Source organism: Heterocephalus glaber, unplaced genomic scaffold (assembly GCF_053883595.1).
Source record: "Heterocephalus glaber isolate CG9 unplaced genomic scaffold, H.glaber_assembly_v1.0 deba00001778, whole genome shotgun sequence".
Classification (NCBI taxonomy): Eukaryota; Metazoa; Chordata; class Mammalia; order Rodentia; family Bathyergidae; genus Heterocephalus; species Heterocephalus glaber.
The window spans coordinates 1,050,726-1,077,077 of NW_028258465.1; the positions used below are offsets into that span (position 1 = coordinate 1,050,726).

Consider the following 26,352-nt stretch of genomic DNA (forward strand, 5'->3'; position numbering starts at 1 on the left):
ACCTTACACTTCTGTATGTCTATGGTACATTGGTATTGGTAGCTTAAATGTATTTTGTGATACGGAGAGTTTCACTTGAATCATCAGATAAAGACTACACTGCCAAATGAGTCAACTTTAATTTACTTATTGTTACCTTGTTTTAATTTATTAGCTCATATTTGTAGTATGTAATGTAGTACACAGGTCTTGTCTTGAGTTCGTACATCTACATAACTCATCTTTTTTATCCCTCTTCTCTCTTCTCCCTCATTCCATCTTCGGTTCCCCTTTCTATTTTAGAAAGATCTATCTCCCTTCTTCTTACTCTCCTTTATTTTGCTCTTTATATTTATGTTCTCTCATATAACAGAAACCGTGTGAACTTTAAGCTTGTGTGTCTGATTCATTTCACCTCACATTATGGTCTCAGAGGACATCCATTGTCCTACAAATGACTCACGTTTATCCTTCTTTATGGCAGAGTAATACTTTATTGTGTGTAAATACAATATTTTCTTTATCAATTCATCTACTGATGAACATATAGACTGCTTCCAAGATTTAGGTATTATGAACTGTGTTGTTATAAACATGAGTATGCATATGTCACTCTGTAATATGATATATTTAAGGCTTCTGGGAAGATCCCTAGAAGGGGAATAATTGAGTCAACTGGCATTTGCATTTTTAGATTTTTGGGGGACTCTCCATACTGATTTCCATAGTAGCTGTACGAGTTTACATTTTCACCAATAATATAGAAGGGTTTCTTTTTCTTTGCAGCCTCTCCAGCATTTCATTTTGGTAAAGGGACTTCGCAATCTGCTAAAAACCTGATATGCCTAGTTTATGTCCTAAATATTTTTCTATTCCATCACCACTGTACTAATTCCAATTTCATTATACTTTGTGAGAATTTCAAAGTAGCCTTCTAACTAGCTTATTTCTGGACTTACGAAGGTACTGCATTCAGATATATTTCCTGTGCACTCAATGAAAATCTGATTATGCTACTTCAAACTGAAAATGATATGCAGTCATCTAGAGGCAGCTACGTACTTGACAATTCAGGCCTACTGCTAGAGAGCTAGATTCGGGTTATCTAGATTTTTTTCCGAGCCCTGGATATTTTACTTATAAAGTGAGATGCCTGCCCTGCTTAGCTCACAGGCTGGGGTGAAGATTAAACACAAAGATGTGAGAAAGTGCTTTGCACCCTCTAAATTGCTCTGCAACCTAACGTGGTATCATTAAGAGAGTGTGAAAGGTGAAGCAAAGTCATTCTCTTATTCCAAGTCAGAAGGATTTTGGAGGAAGTTCAAAAATGGCTGAGCCTCTCAAAGTGAAATTTTGGCCTTGTGAATGACCTTATATTTATTGACAATGGAAAAAATTTTTTTTGTTGGATAAAGGAAATAAGAATCATAAAACAATGCAACAAAAATAGGGATATTATGGAACTTATAGAGGAAATCTTGCATGAAAATATCCAAATTTGGTTAGTAAAAGAATGGAGGGAGGACCAGGTGCAAAATAGATGAAAAGCTCTGACAGACATCCTCAGAAACTGGTCCTAGCTCCTGGATCCTTGGAACAGGCAGTGGACCTTTGAATGAAGAAACACTAAAGTGATACTGAGTCTGTCTGTCTGCCTCTCTCTCTCTCTCTTTCTCAGTCCTAGGGCCTGAAAATGAGGCTGTGTTTGTCCACAGAGCTACATGCCCAGCCCTTCTTTTTACTTATTGAAAGACAGGAATGAAATTGAGAGGTTTATCTTTTTCTTTCTGCACTTACTTACTATGGATGCTAGTTTTTTTTACTTTAAGTCTAAAAAAATGTAACCTATCTATGTCACACATGCAAGTCCAAAAGAAACTTGAAGACAAAATTTATAAAGACTTGTTTAAACATATAACTTATTAAGTATAAATAGGCCAATGAAGTGAAAAGGAATAATAAGCAAATTTTAAGAGGTTGCAACATTTCATAAAACGGGTAGTTATAGCAAGAATGTTTGGAATTGCCTATATTTTCTAGCCTACTTTTGCTATTTAAGGCTCATCCTTTGGTTCTTTCAAGTACAATGACCAAAATATTAGGAAGAATGTCAGGATCAGAAGGTGAATTTAAATCTTTTGCTAGGTGCTTTTTGATCTCCTGCTTGTTCCATATTAAGAGATCGTGTTTCATCTCTGCAATTTTCTCCCTACTATTGGCTGCAGTGGGTGGAGTCTGACGACTCGGGTCCTTTCAGTTTCCCACTGACAACTGTCCTTCAGTCTATGGTTCCAGTGCTGCAACTTAGGGGCCACTCTCTGGGGCTGCTCAAGACTCCTCTTGTGTTGCTTTAGCTTGGAATCTGTCTCTGCTAGCTGGCCCTAGTGAGTAAGCTTCATTACCTCCAAGACAAAGTGCATTAATATTCCTTCTTTTAAATCAAAATACAAACAAAAAGCAAGCAAGAAGAAAAAATGTGTTCTTCAAAATCTAAGGACAAAAAGTCAGAATTATTCAACTCAAGGTGTGAAAGGAGAAGTGACCATCTCCTATGAAATGGAAAAAAAAAAAAGAAAATACAAAATCAAAGAAAACCACAAGATGGTCTGGGAAAGCTGAAGTGCTGCAAGAGGTAAGAAATTGACTCTGAGCTAATCAACATGTCTATGTACAGAACCATTAGCTCAGTCTAAAACTGTACAGTGGAAAGAATGAATAATTGTGGAAAAGGCATCTAGATTTTAAAAAAACAACTGCCTGGGTATTAGACGAAATTTTGGTTCCATTACATCACTAAGGCTCTCCAGAGATAAATGGAAAGAAATGCATTTTATAAAAATTAACAATATTCTATTCACAAATTTCATGATGAGACCAATTTTCTAAACTTTACTTTCTAAAATTCAAACCACTTTCACTCACAGTTGCATCAAGATTCATAGATCTTTTTATTTTTAAATACTTTTTGTGTAGTTTCATTGTAAGATATTGGAATTGTATCATATTGCCTATTTCTGTTGGATTTGGGAAAAGAATCTTCAAGTTTTGGAGAAAATTGCTGTTGGCTAAACAAAGATTCACAATTACTAGGTACAGTACCTTATTCTAGTTAATGGCTGCTTAAATAAAAAATTATCTTACTAAAGGGCATATATTCTAAAGTTTGCAGGCATAAAATATGATTTATATTTGTGAATGAATGAAAAACATGTTTGTAAGTATAAATCCAAGAAACAAACCTTTAAAAAGGTCAAATCATTTGTCTTACCACACTGTGGGTTGCACTGAAGAAATAAAATAAAAACATAGTTTATATGCTTTACTGTTGCTCATACCTAAAACTGTTGCTCTATTTAGAAGCCAACATAGTTAATAAATGTGGACAATATTTTAAAAGTCCAAATCTAACTGAGATGCAATCCTTTCTGGCTCAAAATCTCCTTCCTACTTTAAAGACAAAATCCCAGTGATCCTCTCCACTTTCATGTCCAGCACCGTGGCACGTGCTCTGCGCTGTAGCCACCCTCATGGTTTCCCATGGACTTGCGCCTGTCATAGCTGTCTAAAGGGCATGTCCTCTCCACCTCTAGGGGAACCAGACTGGATCACAGGACTCAGCAGCAGCATCACACCATTCAGGAAAGATGGCTTCACCCTCCTTCCTGCACCTCCATCGCTCTCCTGGCTCTTAGTTTATATCCCCACACCTCTTAGCATGAATATGTTCTAGAAGGTAGGTTCCTCTTCTGATTATCCTTTGGTCCTAGATTTTCAGTGTCAAGTCATACGTTTTACTTATTTTTCTTTAGTACATGTGGTTGAACACAGGGCTTCTTTCATGCCAGACAAGAGCTCTACCACTGAATCCATCTGAAGCCCTTGGGTCCTCATCTGCTTTTATGTCCACCCCAGAGTGCGGCCTGAGACACGGTAACAAGTGGTGGCCAGAGAAGGATATTTCAGTGTTTGTGAGCTTCAGGTCATTGCAGTTTTGTGGAACAACAAGGTATGACAGCATGTCCAGATGACATGGAATTTGAGGAACCAGGAAGCCAGTGTTGAAAAGCATTACCAGGGACAGGGTGAATTACTGCATTTTCTGGATCCTCTGCGGTTGGCTGGGCTACATAATTAGTTCCGGCTAAGGAGCTGTTGACTAGCATGACACAGGTCAGACCTCAGGCCAGAGCATTTAATTGCAGGTTGGAGAGCCAAGAGAGCCATCTTCATACCATGAGAAGGGTGTCCGAGAGGGACAAGAAAGGAGGCCAATGTAAGAGGCCATAGCAGAGACGCAGTAAGAAGTGTCCAATAAAATGGAATTTGGCAGGAAGATGACAAAGTGTGTTGATGGGTTGGTACCGGGACAGTACCAAGTCCATGTGCAACGCTCCACTGTCAGGTCCCTGAGTAACCATGGGGGGTGGAACCAAATGCCCCGGCCCGCATCTGGCCAGGGAACTGTAATGAAGGAGCACTGAGAGTGGCAGATGAAGCCACCACGTCTGGGGGATGTTAATGACTGCAGCACAACCGTGCATAACCCAACCCAAGGGAGATGCAGGCAAACGGCATAAAGAAGGAGCAGCTAAGAAGCAGGATGCGGGGTGACAGCACCAGATGGCATAACAGTGGCTTGAACATGACAACATGGAAAAAGACAAAGTGTTCCCTAGACACACAGGAGAGAGGAGGGTGGCAGCAGACGAGGTCTGGAGGGCTGTGTGCTCCTGCCAGGGCAGAGGGCAGGAAACTGTTGGGACAGTTACTTTAGTCTAACTTCATTCTTCAGTAGAGCTATATTGATAATAACCATGCAGTGGTAAGTAAACACTAGTTTCTGTATCATTAAGTAGGCCCAGCTGTATATCCACAGAGCATTTGGGAAGCATTTCCTAACAATCATTGGTATTTTAAAAACATGTTCACATGAACATTTAAAAAAAATCATTTTTGCAGCGCTGGGGATTGAACTGAAGGCCTTTGCAGCAGCCCTTTTCTTTTTCTTTCTTTTTAAAATTTTGAGCCAAGAGTCTCGAAAAGTCGCTAAGTTGCCATGGCTGGGCTCAAACTTGCCATCCCCCTGCCTCAGCCTCCCAGACATGAGCACTTTTAATACTTTACATTCAGCCCTTTGACATAAAGATTAGACTGTGGCTGACTCAGGCTATCCGCAAATAGAAAAACGTATTTTTTTCCCATCTCAAAACACATTCTGCTTTCTGCCCAAATTCCTACCCACATGACATCCATACTGTTGCTTTCCTTTTTTCCCCAATGCTGCTTAGTTTTCTTCAGGCATATTTGTATTTTTAGATCAGATAAAATGAATAAGGAAGTTATTTCCCTGAAAAATATGCAGTGTGATTCAAAGAAAATGTTAATGAAATGAAAAACTTTAAAGTTGTGTGAAACACAGATATATAGCAACTAATTCTGTCTCTCTACTCAATTGCTTTTCTTTGTGCATCTGAAGTACTTTTCTTCTGAGATTATGTGAATGTGTAAGTGCTTGATTGACAAGATTTTTAAATGGAAGAGAAGGGGGGAAATGTACGCAGTGGAAGGGGGAATCTAATGTGTGTAGTGTTATCTGCAGGGTAATGGTATCTTTACTAGTCACTGTTCAAGACAGTCATCTCTGCACAGACAGACCTTCCACTGACACAGCGCAGCTGCTGAAAACGAAGAGGACTCTGCCCAGGTTGTTAATTCCATGTCAGACACGATGGGGTTGTCTTTCATGGCCACCGTTTCATTCCTCCCCTGCTCTCATACTGCCTGACAAGCAGTTCAGAGAGAAGGGTTGCTAACCATATTCCTGTGCCCACAAAGAAGCCCAAATAAAACACACACCCTGGCTGAACTCTTAGGAGGGTCAGATGGCCCAGCTAGTGTCTGTTGGTGTACCTGAGGCCCAGTGCAAAGGGTGGAAGAAATATTTGGTGAGGAACTTCTAAGTGGGAAAGATGTGTTTTTGAAACAGCTTCTATTTTATAGCAGCTACACCTGGCAGAGTCCCAGGGCAAGGTGAGTGTGCTATAAACAGTGAAGTCTCCTTAGTGAAAACTGCTGCATACTGAGAGAACTCTGTGGGTGGAAAAAAACAGCCAAGAGTGTCACCTGAACTTGCTTTTTTAAAAGCAGGTTTCACATCAGTTTTAATGCAACTGGGAAGGACATCAATTTCCTGAAGACAAATTATTTGGATTTAACCCCTACTGAAACCTAAGACTGTATATGATCAGCAACACTGTATAATCCAGCAACACTGGATTAGAAATTAAACTCAGTCTCAGAACTTCAGTAAAATTAAGAAGCCAGCTGCATTCCTGGTGCACAGAAATGTACGTTTCATAACCTACTTTTTCATCTAGTGCATCTGTTAAATGCTATAATAGCCATATCCAGGATTACTCCAGAGATCAAATTAAGAACATTCCTCATTTGTTGGGTTGTCTCTAAGGAAAACACAGGAAAACAAATGGTAATCAAAAGATTAATGGACTTCTCAATGTATAATACATTAACCACTCCTACAACCTTTGGGAAACAAAATTGAGATTAAAAATTAAGTGTTGTGTAGCATTTTCTTAGTAAATACTCTACAGGTTTTAAGGTCTTCATCAGTATGAATTTGATTTAAGTCTGTGAATCTTTTCTATATATCCCTATAGCTGTCTAGATAGAAATATCATACATAAAAATGATCTTTATTCCAGGGCTGATGAAACTCCCAGCGGTGAAAGAAGATTTAGGGATCTCTTAAGGTTTCTTATCACTGAACAACATAACTCTCTGATGGTTCAGTACCTGAAAGGGTCGTCTGAGATCTCTCATCAAATACTTCAAGGAGTCGGCTGGCAAGAGTGGGAACCCAGAGTAAATTCATGTCTACTTTCAAACATCTAATCTGCCATCTAATAAACTAGGAGAGGAGTTAATGTGTTACTTGGTGTGGTGCATTCAAACCTGTTATTTTAAGTTGCAACTACCACTTCTGGGGAGGTCTGAGTCACCTTAGCAATGACTACATTTACTTTTAATATTTTAAAACACAAATTCCAAAACCATGGTTTGACGACTAGCAATATCCCAAGTTTTATCTGTAAATTACTCACAATATAGAAAAATCTCTTTGGATGGGATGATCAGAAAATATCCAGAAATATTTGTTGAAGGATGATCAAACATTTCATGTATCACTTTGGTTTCATTTCTAAGTAAAAGGAGTGTTTTTACTTATATCTATAAAAAATAAGTTGCGGGCTCTGGGTGTAGCTCAGTGGTAGCGCCCATCCTTAGCATGAATGAAGGCACACGCGCAATCTACAGCACTAAAAGCTAATAGAACTGTCTTTTAGAAGCTAGAAATCAAATGCTCTAGGCCCGTGTTGTGCAGTAGGGCAGTCAATTCCCACCTGTAGCAGTTGAAATTTACATGAATTAAAATTATATAAAATTAGAAATCCATTTTCCCAGCCTTACCAGCTACATCTCAACTGACCAACATCAACCCGGGGCAGCGGCCTACAGTGGGGACGAGGTGGACAAAGAGAGTGACCCTCACAGCGAATTCTGCCAGGCAGGGCTGCTCGGCAAATGCCCTTCTCCAGCATGGTGTATCACAGACTCCTGTGTCTGTCTTCACAATTCAGTGCATTTGTTTTAGAATTTTTCGGCCCTAATAGAGTAAGTGACAGAATCACTGACACTTTCGTCTTCCATGAGCTGCAGAGAACATGTTACCACAAAGAGATACGTGTGGCATATGAGTATGTGTGTGCCTTTTGTATATATTCTCCCTTGGTCAGTGTGTAAACACAGCACAAAGTTGTAATCAATGAATGCTTACATTCCTACTCTAGTTCAAAGGCTTTCCCTTACTTTATTCTCTCCGGACCTTGATAATGAGCATCAGTAGGACCATGACATAGACTCAACAGTTTACAAGAAAAGACGTGGGCACACAAGAATGGATGTGGTGGTAATAAATCCGTTCCTATCTGGCCGAGGCTGAGGCTACTGCATTTACAACTGTATTTACAGCTGGGAGCAGCAAAGCTCTCTCATCACGGAGGGTGATTATGTGCTCAGGGCAAGCACTATGCTATACATACTGTGTGCTTCTATGAAACTGCTTCCATGGCACAGCCTAATTCTTTCGCATAAAAACTCAGCTATGTGAGCTTAAATGGAGTCAACACTGGGACCCTGGAACAGTATATTATTTGTAATAGGACAGACTTCATCTTAGAGAGCTAAAATTTTCTTGCAAAAGAATTACTTTCTAAACTGACATCAACAGGCCTCTCATTACTAGCAGATTGAGAGAGGAGATTAAAGCAAAACGAAGGCACACAGAGGCTTAATTCTGTGTTCGTATCTAGAAGCAGGGATAAGCTCGGGATGTGCCATTACCTTCATATTTCGGAGATAAAAATGGGTATCTGAATAAATAGAAGCCTTCAGCCTCAGCAGCTGTCACTAACATATTTCACCCTAATTGCAAAATATTTATTTTAAACATCAGAACACACACTGAGGAAGCAAACCTCAGCTGGCAAAAAGAAAATTTCCAATTGCTTACTTTTTCAGATTAATTGAAGCAATGTAGGAGAGACTAAAGATGGCATTTTATTCTATATACTTTATACTTTTGACTGTGTTCTGTACTTTGAGAAAGGAAGGAAGAAAATAATTGCAAGATAAAAGAAAAGGAGAAAAAGAAGGAAAGCAGGGAGAAAGTCGAAGTGTGAGGAACAACTTCTGTTATGGTTTGGATAGAGAATGTCCCCAATAGATGGCAGGTGGCCCTAGGCAGGGCCTTTGGAAAGTGACTGGATCCTGGGGTGGCATAGCTGACTTGCTGGTAGGAGGTGGGGTCTCGCTGGAAGGCCTGGTCAGGATGACCTGGAAGGGGATGATGTCTCTCCCAGGCTCCCTTCTTCCTTGTTGCTGGCTGATCAGGGTCTGTACCCATGAGTCAAAATAAATCTCCTCTCTTGCAAGTTGTGGGAGTCGGAATCTTGTCTCAGCAATGAAGACAGACTAGGAGAACTTCCACGACTTGGTGCAAATAGGAATTATTTTAATCTGCTCTGTGCCTTAGCAGCCAGATAGTACTTGGTGCACAGTAGGCAATTAGGGTCTATTTATTGAATAAAAAGTAACAATAAATTCACCGAATTTTGTCTGAGGCAAGAAAAAGGATGATTTTTCAACGTAGTATGTATCAGGATATCTTTATATAGTTATGAGCTTCCTTTACTCCAACATAAATCGCTTATGTTTGTGAAAGTGATTCAAGCACCACTTCCTCCCCCTCCCTTCCATTCTTTCCCACCCCTTTCTTTCTTTTCTGTTATCAACAGAAGTTTTCAGATCAATCAATCATTTTGTTGATGTTTGGGAATCTTCACCCTAAGAAGAAAAACTTCTTTACATCTTTATTTACTTAAAAATGTAATGCCTTTAAGGAATCAAAAGTAGACATTGAGTGTTTAATTCAGTGCCATGGAGCAATCGCTCCACCATGTCCACTCAATGCATCAGCATCTACCAGACCCCTGCTTGGCAGTGACAGGGAAAAAGGAGTAAGATGAATAAAGCAGCCCTCACTGTGGAGATTAGTGAGAAAATATTCCAAGCATATCCAAATACTTTAAGATTATGCATCGCACATTCTTTTCTAAAATCAGCAAGTTTATTTATTCATGAAGCCCAGCTCACTTGCCCCACCCCCAACCACCACACACACAGGAAATGGTGGAGAGAGAGATTGCAGAGAGCGATGTGGCATGGCTGGGTGCTGATGTTCTGGAGCGCTCCGGGGTCCAAGCACAGGCCGCTCAGTGGCCTGTGGGTGCGTGTGTAGCAGCAAGTGACGCAAGTGCCCAGGAAGCGCCTACGTGTGTAACTGAAGCGGGAGTGAGGGTCAACCTTGGGGCTGGGTCTTCTGACCTCACGCCACCGAATGCAGTTCTCCCGCAGGGCAAGCCGAGCTTCAGTTTGATCCCTTTCCTACTCTCTGCATTTCATTGTCTTTTTTAGGGAATCCTGGCATTCGAAGATGATACCTAAATGGTAACGTGTTGTTGGGCTGATGAGCAGGGTTACGATGCTTTAGACAGATAGACATGTGAGAAAGGTGGCTGGATGGCAGATCAAAGGCATTTTCTGACCGGAAGGTAGAAAATAGCAGTTGAGAGCTTTAGCAAATGCACTTAAGAAGCTAAAGGAGCTTCTCAGGCATTTATTACAAGCTCATTCAAACCCTTAAGGTTATTGAAGATTTTGTGAAAAGCACCTCTTAACGGACCAACTGTCAATTAGTAAAGAAGAAAATGCCTCAAGTAGTCCATTATGATGATGATCAAATAAACGGGCTTTGATTACTATAATAATGGTGGTGTAATGTATTAAAAAACTCCAGTTTTAGATATGAAAGGAATTCATAACTGGTGATCAACTGTAAAATCTACTGTGGAAAAATATGAGTATAATTACCCAATGTTGCCAATTTATTTTTTCTTCCTCCAACTTTTCAGGTGATCTATTATAATGAGAAACAAAAATCATTATGGTTTGATCATGGTAATCTAATTTTCTGGATGGCTTATTAACCTTCCAAGGATGTCTTTCTTCTAATTCTTGGTCATTACATCAGGCAAAAATTAGGCTAGGAATGAGAAATGGCAATTATATGATAAAGTCTGAGAAAATGCAGGATATTTAGCTTTGTGGTCAAGTTTGGATAAATTTACATGTACATGTATGTATGTGTGTGTATATATATATCTTTCTAGTTTCTTATTCGAAAGGTATTTTAATAAAACAAATTAAAACATTAAATATTTTTCTTAAACTACATCTGCTTCCTGCACCCTGTGTAGAAAATAAACAATAGGAAGAAATAGAGTGTGTCTGAAACACCACACCTCCATCTATACTTCTGACTTGGATACAATATCCGCCCCAAAGTCTCATTGAGTTGAATGCTTGGTTGCTGAGGGGATGTTGGGAAGTGGCTGGATCATGGGGGCTCTAATTTCATTACTAGATTAATCCACTGATGAGATTATAATTTGATGATATGATTGGCAGGTGACAGAAACAGGAGTGGGGCACAAAGGTATAGATAAAAGGGGCTGACCTTGGGGATATATCTGGTCCCTAGCCCCTTTTTCTCAGGCTTTTTCCCTTTCTCTTTGTCTCCTGTCCTCCATGAGGTGAGCAGACTTCCTCCTTCACACATTCCACCATGGTGTTTCTGCTCCCCTGAGGCTTTAAAGTAATGGAGCCAGCTAACCATGGACTGGAACCTCTGAAACCGTGAGCCACAATAAACCTTTCCTCATTTAAATTCATTTTCTTAGGTATTTTGTCACAGTGATGAAAGCTGACTACCCAGTCATGGGCCTAAGTCTTAGGAAAGGCACCTAAGAAAAGAATGATATTACAAAGCAATGTTTAGTTTTAGGCAAGCAGAGGCACAACTGAAAACAGGTGCTGGGATCATGGGGACCTTAGTTTAACACCAGGTTACACTTCCAGTCACAGAAACCCAAACTTCACAATCCTTATGTCATCTGCAAATGGGAATAATGATACCCATTGCATGTATGTTCCAAGATTAGAATATACAATATACAATATACAGAAAGAACTTGACTTTCAATACAGGAAAAGTACTAGAAATTTATTATCCTTTACCTTTCTGGATTGGGTGCTATTTCTTCACATTATTGTTTATTTATTTTTTTCTGTGGTGCTGGCTATCAAACCCAAGGCCTCATATGTGCTAGATTAGTGCTGTACCACTGATGTACACAATCTTGTGTTCCTGTTCATCAGAATTAACTCTAGTTGTTGGACTGAGACAGCAATAGAGACTAATAATTTTTATCATTGATGTTGGAGATGTGTTACAAAGTTCTTTTGATGTGAGCACTGAAAATCCTACAACTTAGCCTTGCTGATGCTCCATATTACAGACTGTTTGGGGGATTTCAGACAAAGGAACTTCATTTGAACTCAAAGTTTCAGCCAAATCTCAGAAGCGTACAAACGAAAAACTATATTCTGTGTGATGTAAATTTATAAGTTAAAAAAATGAAAAAATTGACAAAAATTAGATCTACAATTAACTGTATCATATTCTGGTTTAAAAAAACACATATCTTAATGTTTCTCAAAATCAGAACAGCCATGACTAACTGTTGTCATAGTCCTTTTCTTGGTGAGTTTTGCAGGATTCATCAGTCACTGAATCAATTCTGCTTTGTATTTTATTGCTACTTATGGGAAATACATACACATTTACATGTGCATATGAATGTGTGCATTACATAGCACTGCTGATTTCCCCTAAACATATGCCATTCATTAAATGATAGCCATGAAAGAATTTATTTTTGATCTCATTTTAATGAAAGAACCTACCAGTTAACTACAAGGTATGCAGTTAGCAGAGGCCTCTAGATGTTGGTCACCTTCAGGATTCACCTCAGCTCTCAAGCTCAAACTACATTTTTCTGGGGCAGATGCAGTTGACCACGTGGGGCCACTGGAGCCTGGCTCCCACTGCTGCCCAACAGGAGATGTCCCCTACCAGTGGAATCTGCTCTGGACACGCACACTGCCCTGACCTCACTGCAGCAGCTCTGTAACTTGGTTTCAGGTTTGCTTTGCCCAACCTCCTTTCCTCGTGCCATTTGCAGGATCACATCTGCATCACAGTTTGAGTGTTTCGCTGGCCCAATTCTGCTTCCTTCTTAATTTATCTTTTTCTCCCCAAATACATCTTTTGCACTTGTACATTTGTCTCAATGTCCATTACCCAGATGTTTCAACGGACACATACAGTGCTAGAAAGAAAACCATGACTCCCGAGTAATCAAAGCTGTCCATCTGTCTTACAGGCTGGGATGGTCATGTAAGAGAAATAAACTTTAGATTCTGGGCCTTGCTTTTGCAGTTTGCTGTTACATTAGACTCCTGTAACATATGCACACATAAGTAAAAGAATAAAGACTAAAATGATTTTCTTTCACTATCCAATTTTTATATAGCTCAGTCATTCCCTTGTCTAAGCTTTGAGCAGCTTTCCAAAATAAATTCTTCCATTTCTTTGTTAGCTTTTTGAAGATCTAAAATATTCTTCATTTCTGTATTAACTTTTTCATGATCCAGAGGATTGGTTTTATTCAGTACTTGTATATCATGTTGCACAAATAGTGCTCAGGATGATGCCAAAATGTGTGAACTCGATACTAAATGAAGAACTATTTACTTCCCTTAGACCAAAAGGGTGTAACACTTTCAGAACTGACTCTGCCTTACACAATAAAATGGTAATGGGGTGATGGAGTTGATACTGGAGAAACAAAAATTTTATAAATGGCTAAACTATGCATACTCTTCAGAGTGACCAACTGTGGGTGTGAATCAGGACACACTCTTACATGACTCACATCAACGAGACCACATTTTGACAACATTTACTGTGTTAGTCATCCAGGGATGTTTGCATTTTGTGGCGCATGTATTGTGATGTGAAAACAAAGCAACTGAGTATTTCCAGGTATACTGCACACATTTAAGACATATTATTGTGACAGCTTTCATGTGTCATGATTTTCCTGTTTGGCTAAGATGAACACTTGAACTCACAATCTCTTGCCAAACCTAAAGCATACGCTCATTTGCGCTACTGTGTTCTATCTTCAGAAACTTACTTGATTTCCTAATTCTCATCTACTGCTTCTCATGACACATAATATTTTGGAAAATACTGATCAAGTAAGTGTGGTATTTAAAGGATAATCTTAAAAGTAACATTCTGTTTTATTTGTGCTTATGGAATGAAGTACTTTTTAAGTCAGCATCTAGTGCAATGGTATTTAGGAAGATGATATAGAAATGTTATGAATAGAATATGTATCAATAATTACAGTGAAAAGAACAGATTTTTTTGTTGTGCTAAACAATGAAGACTGAAAGAAAATACCATTTGATATTTTCAGATGCAATACTAGGGCCTACCCAAAACATATATAAATAACAGAAAAAGTAAAATGATCCTCTTTATTTTTCTGCTAGTTGCTTGGTGGGTAGTTTGTTGGTTTACTAACAATCTGCAGAAAAGGCAGTATGCTTTATAATTTAGTCTTGAAGCTCTCTCTGAAAAATTCCTTTACAAAGAAGATAGTCTACTTTAATATTACGCCTGGAAACAGAGGGCATGAAAATGTTTTCATTCTTACGTAGTTTGAGGTTTTGTTTCCTTAGCAAATTTCTCTCTAAAGATGGAAAAGATGAAAGCGAGGGCTGGGGATTTAGCTCAGTGGCTCTGCCACCTCCCTTGCAAGTCCAAGGGCCCGAGTTCAATCCCCGGTACAAAAACAAACAAACCAACCAAAAGATGAAAATGATTTCTCTCTAGCCATATTAATTCTGATTTAAGAAAGATAAAGCAATCAGCCAAAGTGATGAGCCAATTTATTAAATTCCTATACCTACAACTTAATTTCTACTGAATTAAATGTGGTAAAATACTAGGCTTTTCTTCCTATAGAATCCATGAGACATAACTATTGTTAAAAAAATGCCAAAAGACAGACAGTGACAAAAAATTGATCTCAGTAGTGAAAAAAAAAGCCCAGTGCTTTTTTAATCAATTCAGTTTTTTCCATTTTCTTACTCTGGATGCCCTACACAGAGAAACAAACTGGAGGAAATATTCAACTCTTCTACATGAGCTTTAAGATTATACTTTTTAATGTATAAAAATCAATGAGCGAATACTGTATCAACCTATTTTACTTGATTTTGAAGTTGCCCCCTTTCTTGACATTATAGTTAATTCTATCAGGAACACCTTTCTAAACATATCCTGGATTTTACCCTTTCCTATTGAAACATGTGTTAAGAATTTTTCTTTATTTTTTAATATTATTTTATTGGTACATTTTAGGTACACAATATAATGACATTCATCATTGGAAATTTGCACCTTTACGTAATCTCTCTTGGTTCTTGTTTTTCCCTCTTCCACTGCCCTTCCTTCAACCCCTCCAACCTCCTTATTTGTAAAGACTTTGCTTCCATTTTTTCATTTTCTCATTTTAATTCCATTCCCTTCTTTCCTTTCCCCTACTCTTCCTACTTTCCCTTCCCCTTCGCCCCTTCTCTTCCTATTTCACATTATCTATTATACTATTTAGAGAGGAACTACTGCCACTACTGTTTAAACTCTTCAATGAAATTGAAAAGGAAGCAATACTCCTGAATTCATTCCTGGAAGCAAGCATCACCTTGATCTCCAAAGCAGAGAAAGACCCAACCGAAAAAGAGAACTATAGGCCAATCTCACTAATGAACATAGATGCGAAAATCCTTAATAAGATACTGGCAAATAGAATGCAGACGGTCATCAAGAAGATCATACACCCTGATCAAGTGGGATTCATCCCAGGGATGCAGGGATGGTTCAACATAAGCAAATCAATCAATCTGATACACTATATCAATAGAGTCAAGGACCAAAACCGTATGATTATCTCCACAGAAACAGAAAAAGCATTTGACAAAATCCAACATGCATTTATGATAAAAACCCTACAAAAAATTGGAATAGATGGTCTCTACCTCAATCTGATAAAAGCCATCTATGAAAAACCAACAGCCAATATCATACCAAATGGTCAAAAACTGAAATCCTTCACACTAGAATCAGGAACAAGACAAGACAACTATCACCACTCTTGTTCAATATAGTTTTGGAAACATTAGCTACAGCAATTAGACAAGAGAAAGAAATAAAAGGAATAAAGATACTCAATGAAGAAGTCAAACTGTCATTATTTGCAGATGACATGATACTCTATAGAGAAGACCACAAGAACTCCACCAAAAGTCTTCTAGACTTAATAACCAAATTCAGTCAAGTAGCTGGTTACAAGGTCAACACACAAAAATCAATAGCTTTCCTCTACACGAACAACAGACTCACTGAGAGAGAAATAGGGCAAATAATTCCTTTCACAATAGGATCCCCAAAAAATGAAGTACCTAGGAATCAGCCTAATGAAAGAAATCAAAGACTTCTTCTCTGAAAACTATAGCACTCTGAAAAGAGATATTGAAGATGATGTCAGAAAATGGACAGACATCCCCTGCTCCTGGGTAGGAAGGATTAATATAGTGAAAATGGCCATACTTCCAAAACTGCTATATAGATTCAATGCAATCCCAATTGAGATCCCAGCAGCATACTTCACAGACTTTGAAAAAACAATCCAAAAATTCATTTGGAACAAGAAGAGACCCAGAATAGCAAAAGCAATTCTAAGCAACAGAGACAAGGTAGGGGGTATCACAATCCCCAACTTGAAACTATACTACAAAGCTACTGTGATAAAAACAGCATGGTACTGGGAAAGAAAAAACAGACCTGAGGATCGGTGGAACAGATTAGAAGATGCAGAAACAACTCCAGATACACTCAGCCATCTCATCTTCAATAAAGGAACCAAACACCCTCGCTGGAGGAAAGATAGCCTCTTCAATAAATGGTGCTGGAAAAATTGGGTTTCAACTTGCCAAAGATTAAAACTAGACCTATATCTCTCATCACGTACTAAACTAAAAATAGAAGTGGATTAAAGATCTAAATATTAAAATAGAAATGCTGAGTCGGCTGGAACAGGGGTTAGGTAGAATTCTTGAAGACATTGGTGTAGGAAAAGATTTTATGAACAAAACCTCAGTTGCCTGTGAACTAGCGCAAACAGTCAATAAGTGGGATTTCTTCTTATTAAATGCTTCTGCACAGCAAGAGAAAACACCAACAGTGTGAAGAGACAACCCACAATGTGGGAAAAAATCTTCACCTGCTGTTCCTTAGACAAAGGTCTATTATCTAGAATCTATAAAGAACTGAAAAAAATCAGACCTCCCAACCCGAAAATGGGCATCTGAAATGAACAGACATTTTTCAGACAATGAAGTAGAAATAGCAAATAAACATATGAAAAAGTGTTCAACAACACTGGTCATTGGAGAGATGCAAATGGAAACAACGCTGAGATTCCACCTCACCCCAGAAAGAATGGCTGCTATCATGAAATCAATCAATAACAAATGCTGGCGGGACTGTGGGGAAAGAGGAACCCTGCTCTGCTGGTGGTGGGAATGTAGACTTGTGCAACCACTGTGGAAATCAGTATGCAGATACCTCAAAGAACTAGGACTGGAAGTTCCATTTGACCCAACTATTCCACTGCTGGGTATCTTCCCCAAAGAATTAAAAGAATCATACCATAATGATATATGTACACCCATGTTCATAGCAGCACATTTTGTAATAGCTAAAACTTGGAAGCAGCCCAAATGCCCATCAACTGGAGACTGGATAAAGAAAATGTGTGGTTTTTTTTTTTTAATAAAATGGAGTACTACTCAGCCATAAAGAATGAGAAATTAGAGACATTTCTAGCTAAACGGATGCATATTGAGGCAATATTCTTAAGTGAAATAAACAGGACACACATGTGTAAATACTGAATAGTTTCTCTAGTGTGAGAAACTGAAAGTGTAAATAAGGACTAAAAGAAGTTTTCTTAATTGGAGAACTTGACTTTTTCATTCTTACATGTGCTGCCTTACCTTCAGCAGATGCTTCTATTCAAGTCAGAAGCTATTTCTTACTAAAACCACAGGTGACTCAGTGTTCCCAGCAGGGCCCTGATCCCAGCAGTCACCGAGGTTAAATAAAGTCAGAGATGGCACCGTGCACAGGCCTAGCCTCTCTGCCTTCACTCATGATTTTCCCAAACAATCATCCACATTTCAATGCTATCCACAGGGACAGATGAATATGTAACATCACTGAAACTTCACTAATAATCTACCGCTTGTTATCATTTTTAACTTAATTACTTTTTTTTTTTTTTGGTACCAGGGATCGAACTTGGGTCCTTGCGCTTGGGAAGCAGGCGGCAGAACCACTGAGCTAAATCCCCGGCCCCTAACTTAATTCCTTTTATCATAAGTTTATTGCTCTTGTGTTTCTTGAATTGTGTGTGAGAATAAACATCTTTTTATATACATGGTTCTTAAGTAATTTTTCTGGAGTAAGTTTTTATTAAAATTACTTTGCCTATTTATTTGCTGGAATTCTGCAGAGAAATGATCTTCCTGGCCAGTTTGATTTGTGTTATCTCTCCTCCTTTTGGTGTTTATTTTGAAGCGTTTCCCCAGAGATCCCTAAGAACCCAGTTTCATCTCCATGTTACACAGTTAATTCTCAACCACAAAATACATTTTCAAATAAAGAACAAATGAAGAGGATGAATAATGTAAAAAATGCTAACTGGAAAATCTGATCCTATCAGTCAGGTTTCCTGTACTCTGGAACAGGTCTACACTAACAAAATTTTTACAGCTGATTTTATTTTTCTGGACAAAGTCTTTTAACGGCCATCTTTGTGTTCTTCCTTAATGTAGCTGAAGCTCTGTCCACCTAAAAGAAAAGTTTTCTTTAGGAACATGCAGTACTCTGATCAGCTGTATTATGTTTGTGTTGTTACACAAATAATATAATCAAAAATTTTCTCTAAGGGAAAGAATAAGTCGTTCCAAAAGTCTGACAGAGAGGTCTGCAGGATAGCTGGCTGTAGCTGGTGTTGAGGGAGCGCAGAAGAATGGGGGACTAAAGAACCTCCTTCTGTTTACTTTTGGGTCCCATTGTAAAATTTCTGCACCCTTCACAGCGGGCCTGGAGTTCTTTGCATTTGAAGCCAAGAGCAAAAGGGGGCAATTCTCCTCAATGTAAGCAATTTCAGGGAAGCATGGAAGCCACACCTCCGAAATTTCCTGTTAATGTAGAAAACAGCAACACGGACAGCGAGGCTACTGGCACTTTCTTCTGGAAGAGGAATGCAGATGTTGATAAAGAAAAATGTCCTTTTCTGGCATTCTGCAATTATAAATGCTTGATGAAGTGAACTGAATTAAACTTCTCCCTCTGCTATATTAATTTGGCTTGCGTATGGGGAAAAGTTATTTCAAAGTCAAGTAGCAGGAAAAAAACAACCCTTCTGCATAGCAGACTCTGTATGTGGCATCTCTCAGCTCATCAGCTTTGGAAAAGCATGAGGTACTACTATCGTGTCCTCACACCCTCCCCAGTCTAGAAGGGTCTTCTGGTTTTCCCAAAAGCCCTAACTGTATTCTCAGGTTGCAAAGGTTCTGCACTCTTAATTCATATATGAGATGTCTGTCTTTATTTCTAAACTTCTAGGATCCATTCTGACTTAAAGTTCAACTCAAGCAATCGAAGAGTAGGTAAAGAAAGGCTTAGGAAACTCAAATTCGTCCCAGACCTTTTCTATGCCAGGCTCTGCCCCCAGGAGTTTCAAAAGTGCTCTTATCACTGCCACCACTAGAACTATCATTGCCGCTGAACTGTGCCTACCACATGAACCTTGGAGAAGTTAGTTTTGAACATTTTCTAGTTTAATACCCAAAAGAACTCTATGGGGTAGGTATCATCATCCCCAGTTACACATACAGATAAGTTCTGTTACAAGCCACACTACAATTCCGGTGGAAAAGGGATTTGCAAACAGCTTGGCTGGAATCCTAAAGTCAAGCTTTAACTCAGGGATTTTACCCTGAGTTACATCCTCAGCTCTTTTTTCATTCTGAGATAGTTGTCCCAGCTGGGCTCAAATTTGTGATCCTCCTGCCTTTACCGTGCCTAGCTTAAAAGGTTCACCTTTTAACCTAACGTGAACTCCTCATTTCATTGCTACTTGACATTTCCTTCTTTGTATCATGACTGTTCGCATCATACATTTACACTTGTATCAGCACATGTATGCTCTATTCCCAGATTATAGCTTCCTTGAGAGAGGTGATTTGTTATCAGAATAGTACCAATTTTGATGATTTGTAAATAGCAAGGGCTTAATTAGTGAATTTTCCTAAAACTAAGTCTTAATCTAAGCGTCTGAGAGAAAGGAAGGAGAACGGAGCCAAAAACCAGAATGGAGCCAAAGCTGAAATACTCTTACAGAAAGAGAAGAAAACGCTGTCACATTTTATACATTTCCCACTTTAAATTTTACCTTGAACCCCTTGAATATGGTTGGAAACATGCTTACATATTAAGTTATTTCTTGTTATATTATTTTGTACTGAGAGTTATATATAAGTAGATGCTCTATTGTTTTAATTTTATTTAAACAGAAAATGAGATACTACCAAAAAAGGGAATTGATGTTTATATATTTTATGATAGCAGAAGGTATTTTAAAAAGTGAGTGGGTGTCTAGCATAGATTGATTTTTTTTAAATTTAGTTATACTTTAACTTTTTATTGGGAGGGATTCATTAGGTTTCTGCCACTGAATTACAGGCACATTTTAGCTTTGTTGCTTTACCTGCTGCTAAAAGGTGCAATTGTTGCTATTCTCAACTTTATTACTGCTTGGGTTTCCTTTAAATGTTTTAAACCAAAATCTGAAATAAAAACTTTTTTAGGCTGAACCATCCTGCAATGCAAGTAAAGGTCTCCTCCTCAGAAATGAAATCGGTATTCAGGATGTAACACTTTTTCTGAAGTGCTCAGAAAATCAGAGAAAATGGCCCATTTTCATTTTAATGAATCATGCTAGAGAATAAATTTACATGATGTTAATACAGAGACCTGGGAGATGGTACGGCATAATGCTCATAATAAAGGACTCAGGAACCATGACAGTTCTGGGGTGCAGACTCTGCTAAGCTACTCAGGTGTGACTTTGGATGCATTACTGGAGCTCACAGTTCCTCAGTAAATTGAGACGGAATGCTGGAGAGAGGCCGCACACCCCTGAAAACCAACTAGAGAAGCCAGAAGAAGATAAGCAAGGCATCAAGACTTTACTCTTCTCATGCATCTGGGATATTCTGCACATAAAACAGCTCTACTTGGTGGGACAGCATTTACTGTGGGTGCTGAAAGGCTTTGCTACTGCAGATTAGGAAGTCAAAGTCAAAATGATGGCGCTGGGTAAATGTTCTGAATCCACTCAGAACACCAGGGCAGCCAGGACAGCACAACTGAAGACACTCACAGAAGAGGACTTCCAGAACCGCTTACGAAAATGGCAAGAAGGATAGAACGTGTGTATCGGGAGCAAGATGGGGTAGATTGAGAGGATTAATGACAGTGAATCTTTTACTGTAATACATTTTTAAAAAATTTAATTAAAAGAAATAAACATGAGATATAATCCCACCCCAGTTCCAGGAAGCCAAGCAAGAGGTAAACCAGAAGGATGTATGCCTTGAAACCGTGCCTGGCTCCAACTCTTTTTCTTTCCTCTCTCAACTATGAAATCTTCAGCAGTTTATATCTAATAACCATGTGAAAGAGAGATATATAGGTACAACTCCTATCTAGAAAGATTAAGGGAAGACGGACTCATAGATGCATGAAGAAAAACACCAAAGAGGTCATTTCAGGATTTAGTAAACAAAGTTGGGTCAGAGAGGTCTAGGACACAAATGCACCAATCCGACCACAGAGCTCTTTGCAGCGACTCCACTGTCATCTCCAGGCATTTTCTCCTCTTGCAATTAGTACTCAAGAGAGCTCTGCATTTCCTAGGATTAACTCACAGGGAAAGGACCCATTTCCAAATGTGAGGCAGAGCCATTTTACCATTGCTGCTGTGACCTGCGGTTAACCATTTCATCTTTCAGTGTGTCAATTAGCTCATTAGGAACATGAACCTACATCCACTTCTACAGACCGTTGCAAAGATCAAAGGAGTCATAATAAAAATGAAATTAAGTTATTCTAGTCAAACCTGTTCAGTCAATTACAATCATAAATGATATCACACACACACAAAGTACTTCACAAATAGTTACAGTATAGGATTCAGTCACATTTATCCACAACTAAAGAGCGTTTCAGCTTTTGGTATCTTCTGTTGATTTCTTTTTCCTGTCTTCACAATTCATAGGCAATATCACTGAGTTATTATGAAAGCTATAAACAAGTTTGAAGGCTTTTTTTCCTTCAAAAATCATGTATGAGTAAAGGCAACTTCAATTATCCTATAATTTATCCTTTTTTCTCTGTAAAAAATATTGCCTCCTGACTAGGTTTTTGTCTTGAGTCAAGGTTTATGTCTGCTTAATTCAAATCACTGATTACAGAAATTGCAGACAATCTTCATGCCAATGAAATATTTCTATTGTAATTCTTACCTCTTTCACTATGCCTGCTGTATAGTATGGTTCACCTTACAACACTCCCCAAAGGGAAAAGGTCTGTTGACTGAGGGATGAGGCGGTACTCATCGGTTAAAGCTTGAGCTGTAAAGAATGCTCATAGTTATGATCCAACTCCATGGTCCATCTCCAGTGCAGTAGAGAATTAGGAATAATTAAAAGAGAATCAGCAAGTATCTCTTAACCAAGTTCACATGTTACTTATTCCTTGTGGAGTCTCTCTTCCTGTTTTTGGCCCACATACAACCTCTGAAGATTTGCTTTTTGATATTTTCATTATGTTAGCATATAAAGTTGCAATTTCTACATGACAGAAAATATGCTAAAAGTCAATTTTCTCTTCATATAACATAATTTGTTAGCTTTGATTCGAAAAGAAAATAATTGAAATATATATCTTTTTTAACGTAAAAAATTCCACATTAGCTGTAGAATCAAATTCTCAACCTGGAGATCATACATTCGCTTTTAGTACATTTTATATTTGTTATAAATAGGGATTCATATAAATTATCCAATTATTATACATTAGTACATTTATTCTTTACCCAGGGCAGCAACTCTAGGGCCAAAATGCAGTAATCAATGAAGAGGATTTTGCTTGTGCATTAGGAAAAACTACCCAGTTTCCTAACTCTGTAAATGTTTAACATTCCCCATCATGATGACTCTAAGAAGAAATATGCAACATGCAAAGAGAAAACAGCTTGTAATTCTGTCCAATAAGGCGGTTGGGTTGTGGAAACTGTGAGGCAAGAGAAAGAAAGACCTCAGTCACAAAAAGGGGAGAAGGCTAAGGAATACACATTGGTCCTGAAGCATGTGGATTCCACTCCTACGGGGTCCTAAATCCTAGCAGCAGCTGGGTGAAAATCCCCCACAGGGGCAGCACTTACAGCTGTGGAGCCACTTACAGTGTGAGTTACTGGTGGGGCCAGAGCTCAGAGACAGCCCGTCAAATCTCTGTTTGTTTAATAAACCTAAGGCACAGTGCCAAATTGGTTAAATGCACCATGTCTGAGTTCACTCAAGCATGTTACCACAGTGAAATTAATAAGAAACAAGGAAGTGAGTCCATTATAACAAGATGCAATAAAAGACACTAGATGGTATTAGAAACTTTTCCATATTTAATGTACAGTATATATGACAAACACTGTTTCTGGGGAAAATCTTTATATCATCCCAAATGACTCAGATCCCTGTATAAATTCTGTTGATGTCTTCTGTTAATATCTTCATTAATAAAACCATATTTTAAGCATGCATTATTTTCTACACTGTACATTTCAGCTCTATACTTGAATATACAAGAAATATGCAAAAGTAAATTTATAAGGAACTGAAGCTGAGAGGCAGTATTTATATCTACTACAATTAGTTTCCATTTTCCCCCTTGAACCAGACACTGATTTAGAAAAAACAAAACTCCTTCCAGTGTGGTTTGTATTCTCTAGCTGTCAGATCTGCCAAGGAATGGTGACATTTCAGTGCCAGGTTTTCCTGTCTACAGCTCAGGTTTTCTACTAGGGTAGCTGTAGGAAATGTAGTATGGGGACATCCATTCCATCACTTCCAGAAATTTACCACCTGCTCCAAGCAAATGTGATTTTTCTTGCCCAAACATATCCAAAGAGGCTAAATTGTGCCCATATACAAGACTGGACCTATCCAGGGGCCAGGAGGACTGATGAGGAGATGGCACTGACATCTCCGTACTTTCTGAAACAAATGGGTGCCCTCTGCTCTCTCTCTAGGCACAACCCAGGACCCGGATGTGTTTCCTGCCCATATTTCGTGCTTTTCCACCTTTCAATCTTCTCACTCATGCTATTCCTTTTGTCTAAAATTGTTTTCTTTTCTGCTGCTACCTCTACATCTCTGAAGCTTATTAAACAGATTTCAAATACTACCCCTCAAATATCTTTAGTTCTTGGCTTGCCATCTACCCTTACCACTTATTCCAAAACTAAGGCTTTCTTTTTTGAATGGCAACAGTTTATCTGCCCTTAACTTGGGCTATCAGTCATGTTTGCCCTGGTTATAGGGTTAATTAAGTTAACTATGGATACCTTGTCTAATAATCCTTAGCGAACTCTTTGATTGTGGGATTTTAATTTACACTTGTTTTCCTTAATCCGCTTACTACATAGTAAGCATCCAGTAAATGTTTAATGCATACATTTATTGAAAATAGAGACAAAAGTGACTCTAGGGGAATGAATCGGCCACTTGCTCCAGTTTTTCACTGCTTTCCCTTTTAAATCCTTTTAGGGTCAATCCTACCCAAACATTCTCCTACTTGACCTAGTTACTTTGGTGGAAGAATTAGGTAAGCAGCTTGGGGACCAGCAATAGTAGTTTTTTTCTCTTCCAAGGGTGAGAATGACTGAATTGTGTTCTCTGGGTAGCAGAGAATTTTACTCTTGAAATTGTTTTATGACTCTGGGGAGTGCAGGATCTAAGAGAGTAGATTCCCCTTTTCCAAGTGAGCCTTCTCTGACAATCTTCCTACTTCTCCATCCCCAGATATTTCTGGGCACATTTCCCCAAGAACATTTTCAGTCTGAGTCAGATTCTGGGTCCTGTGTGGCCACCCTAGACTGCACTGAGATGACACGTCTCCTGCATGTGTGCCGTGGGTTGCAGCTATCAAGAGAGGGCAGTAGGCTCCTGTTCCCAGTTACTCTGCTTTCAAGCTCTGTGACTTATGGAACCTCCTCTACATTTCGGTTTCCTCATCCATAAAATGAGAATGATAATGTCTGTTGTGCAGATAGGATGGCAGAGAGGACTATATAAGAAAAAATGTCCGAATCGAGTAGCACAATTCCTTAAACATGGTAACCCTTCAGTTTAAGAAATGGTCCCAACTGCTCTTGTATAAACACATTCTTTTCTTCCTTCAGGAGTTAATCTAAGATTTCTCTTCCCTAAGGAAATTCTATAGTCTACCAGTTGGCTGCAAAATTATCTTATAATTCTATCCATAACTGATCTACTTCTCTCTTCTGTAAACACCACTTATCTTTGGTAGCACTGTGCTTTCCTGTATTCTTTCCTATTGTCTTATGTATGATAAACTTGATTGTCAGATCTTTGAGGGCAGTTTCATAGTTTATGGGCATGTGCTCTATCTAGCCTAGTGCTAGCAGACAGAAAATAAACAATAAACATTTGGCTCAACAACTGAAGGAAATGCTAAAAGACAAAAACTGTATATTTTTTAGAGAAGTGACTCTTGAGTTTTCCTAGAATTGTTCATTTCTCTTCTAGATTGCTGATTTAATGTGTGGCAAAAATGTGCTAGTCCGTTCACAAAGTTCTCTGGCATCCTGACATGTCTTTAATCTTCAGCAGTTAAATGTCATCACAGCCAAATACAGCGATATAATAAAAAGCCATCTATTATCATAATCAGTTGCCAGGTGTGAAATCCCTCACAATGGCAGGTTCTTGACACCTTGCCATGCCCAGCCTCTCCCTCCACAGTGTGTGACATAAGCTAATTTTTATGGTTTCCGTATGAGGGAGAAATCAGGGAAATCTGATCACTGATGTAGGAACACCAGGAGTAGTTCAAAAAATGATACATCATACTTGCCCACTGCTGTCGAAAAGGTGCTCAGACATGGCCATTTGCATATCAATTTATCGCAGTGCTAATCAATTCTGAAAATGCTCATCTGCACAGCCTAAGTGCCACAGGTAGTTGAACAGCCAAACTAGTGTAAGAAATTGAATAGAGCAGTATGATGGCCCAGGTGCCTCATTAGCTATACATGGATCTTTCACAGGATAAGAAAGACTTCATTGCTCTGACAAGTAGTTACTCATCTACATTTTAAAACTGGCAAGACATTACCAATTTCATGGTTCTCTTCCTGCTACTCAACAGGCCATGAGCCCAGTGCTTTGCTCACCTGCTGGAAGCAGGACATGTGGGGGCCGGTAAGTGCGGCCTCTGCCCTGCACACGAGCTGCGTGCTCCGGTGTTGCCAACTCCCATCTCCCAGATTCCTGTTCTAAGTAGCATCACACCTGCCACAAGGATGGAGGACTCTGCAACCAACTCCTGGT

At 38.8% G+C, this 26,352-nt stretch overlaps 1 protein-coding gene and 1 long non-coding RNA gene across 2 annotated transcripts in view; one reads left to right on the forward strand and one right to left on the reverse strand.

The window, feature by feature from the left end:
* Positions 1-26,352, reverse strand: part of Tmeff2 (transmembrane protein with EGF like and two follistatin like domains 2) — a 237,421-nt gene that overhangs the window by 119,846 nt on the left and 91,223 nt on the right. The window lies entirely within an intron of this gene.
* Positions 1,954-9,349, forward strand: LOC110346504 (uncharacterized). Its single transcript, XR_002390596.2, has 3 exons — positions 1,954-2,611; positions 3,570-3,712; positions 6,702-9,349. It is a non-coding gene; the product is annotated as an uncharacterized LOC110346504 (long non-coding RNA).